The following is a 2,706-nucleotide window of genomic DNA, read 5'->3' as shown; positions in this document are numbered from 1 at the left end:
GTGCAGGACTGCCCGCCCCATGGTTACCACAGGTGTGACTTGTGCAGCTACAGCCACCCTTGATGTAGAGCCCTGGAACAGGTCCCTGCTCATCTCTGCTCCAAAGCTTCCACTTGCCATCCTTGGACTTGCGGAGCTGAAGTTATACTTTCCAGATGAACACTACAGATCTGCTTGGCTCTTCACAGAGATATGTGCTCAGACTGGGCACACAGAGGAACCGCTGTTGGTGTGGGACCTTGTGTTCACTATGACTGGCACAAAGTGTCCGGTGGGTACTGGCCAGCTGTTAAGTGTCTGGCCCGTGACAACCAGGACAGCGAGGTTTGTCATGATGTATCAGAAAATGAGAATAACTGAGCCATACAAACCCTGGACCCCTAGAAGAGCTGGACCTGGGGTGACAATCCCTCCCCAGACTTCTCTAGAGTGCAACTCTGCTCTGCACAGGACCAAAGAAGAGTGTTTATGGTGCTTGGAACTCAGCTCCAACTACAGCAGGACTTCCAGCCAACAAAGTACTACAGGATCCTGGCTCCCCTGAGATAATACTCTTGTTTTCCTTCAGTGGTGTTTGAAGTGTAGGTACATTTCAGAGGTTTTCTCCTGTGATCCCAAGCCCTTGCATCATTGCCCTATGGTCATCTATCTAGTTTCTCAATAAGATGGCCAGACAACACAACTTAGTGGTCGAAAGCACAAAAGTGTTAAGCCCCTGCTGCCAGGAGTCATGCCTGGGCTCCCTGCTGTGCCACCTGTTAGCTGGGAACCCCTCAGGTTGCTTAGCTTCTCTGAGATGTATGTGCAATGGGATAGGGTGTGCCGACACAAGGAGAAGCAGTGAGAGCCTATAAAGAGCCCTTAAAAGAGAGACCGTCCCATCACAAGTGTACCTTCTCTTAGTGTTGATATGAAGTGCAATGTATTTCCTGTGTGCTCAGTACCACACCAGGAACTAGAACTGCAGTACTGAGGTCAAAGGGGCATTGCATCCAAGAGTGCCCAAAACATACTTCTAAGAGGAGGCTAATAATGCAAGACCCAGTGTCTGTGAAGATGGTCTATTTGTGTCAGTTGTTCTGGGGCCTAAAGACCAAAGGCTCCTGGACACCTGTACTATTAGAGGCTCAAGTACAGGTACCAAACTCCACACTGTCAGAGCTCTTGCTGGCACAACCAACATGCATTCCAATGTCTCTGCCTCCTCCTCCTCCTCCTCCTCCTCCTCCTCCTCCTCCTCCTCCTCTTCCTCCTCTTCCTCTTCTTCTTCTTCTTCCTCCATGACCACCACCTTCTCCTCCCTGAGATACAAAGTACTCAGGCTCAGTCTAAAGCACTCCTTTAACTCATCCCTTACTAGAGAAGCTGCAGGGATACCTGCTGATGGCTTTGGGGAGAGCACCTGAAAGCAGTGGGGCCATCTGGGAGGTCAAACCTGATGACAAAGCTGGAGAGGCCAGGATCACACAGGGGAAAAGGGAAAAGAACACACGTGCTTTGACCAAGTGTGCCAGAGTCACCTGGACTTCTTGCTACTGTAATTAACAGATTTTCCTCACCAAGGTGTAAGCCTGTCAAGACAAGGTAGTCTCAGAACCTGGCACCAACTATCAGATATGGACTCAGCTGAAGCCCGTCCTGTGCATACCCCTAAGGAAAGTCTCCAGAGGAAGAGCAAAGCCCCTTGCTTCCCTTGAGACATCCAGGAAGAGCTTCCATGTACATCAATGCAAACACTGTTCTTCAGGACCCCAGGGACATCTTTGAGACCTTAGAATGATGAAAGGCCTCATCCTGCCTGCCATTCCTCCTGACATGGGACAGAGACTCAGAAAGGCTGCTGGTAGATGTCACAGCCCTCCAGACAAGCCATCAATGAGACGTGGCACTACCAGCCTCAAATCAACATCATGTAGCCTCTATTGTCTGAATCAAAGATGCCCCATGAGGGATGTCACCTTTCCCCTCTCAGAACCACAGAAGAGTTGCCTAGCAACAGTGTTCCCGGGACATGGTTGCAAGAGCCAGCATATTTGATTCATTCTACCACCCAAGCGTCGTAGACTTCCTGGACTCTGAAACCTGAAGAAATGCATTTGGACAGGAAGAACAGCTCCTTACATGACACAATGCTTCGTAAATGCCAGCATCTTTATATGCTTGTTCCCCTGGGCTGCCACCACCAGTGTCACCAACACTTCAAATTCTTCATTTGTGTTCTGATCTAGTCCTCAGCCTCTCGTGCTCTGAAAGGATCTAAGTATGAATAATAAACCCTGTGCAATGTATCCAGCCTGAGGAGCTTTGCACACACGATCTGATGAATCCTCACAAGGCTGAGGTATAGAGAGAATAGAAAATCTCTCAAGCGACAAATAACTGTCACACACCGTTATGAGATAGAGCTGGGACCCAAATATAGGATCCCAGACCCCAAGATTGAAAACACAGAGCTGGATATGGAGTGTGTGCCTGTAATCTATACAACTTGGAAGAGCTGCGAGGTCAAAGTTAGCCTGGGCTGTATAGTGAGACCCTATCTCCAAAAGAAAGGGGGAAGGGAAGAGGTGAGGGGGATGAAGGGAGAGGAGGGGATGACAGGGCAAGGAGAGGAGAGGGAGGGGAGGGAAGATAAAGGAAGAGGGAGAGAGAGGTGGGAGAGGGAGAGAGAGGTGGGGGAGGGAGAGAGAGGTGGGGGAGGGAGAG

General features: G+C 49.9%; 1 protein-coding gene across 3 annotated transcripts in view; it reads right to left on the bottom strand.

Annotated features, from left to right (window-relative positions):
• The window catches only part of Rap1gap2 (RAP1 GTPase activating protein 2), a 183,708-nt gene that overhangs the window by 14,929 nt on the left and 166,073 nt on the right, over positions 1-2,706 (bottom strand). The window lies entirely within an intron of this gene.

The sequence above is a fragment of the Grammomys surdaster genome, unplaced genomic scaffold, assembly GCF_004785775.1.
Source record: "Grammomys surdaster isolate TR1022 unplaced genomic scaffold, NIH_TR_1.0 126278, whole genome shotgun sequence".
Taxonomy (NCBI): Eukaryota; Metazoa; Chordata; class Mammalia; order Rodentia; family Muridae; genus Grammomys; species Grammomys surdaster.
Note: the sequence above shows the minus strand (reverse complement) of the source record. Positions and strands in the feature narration are given on the sequence as shown.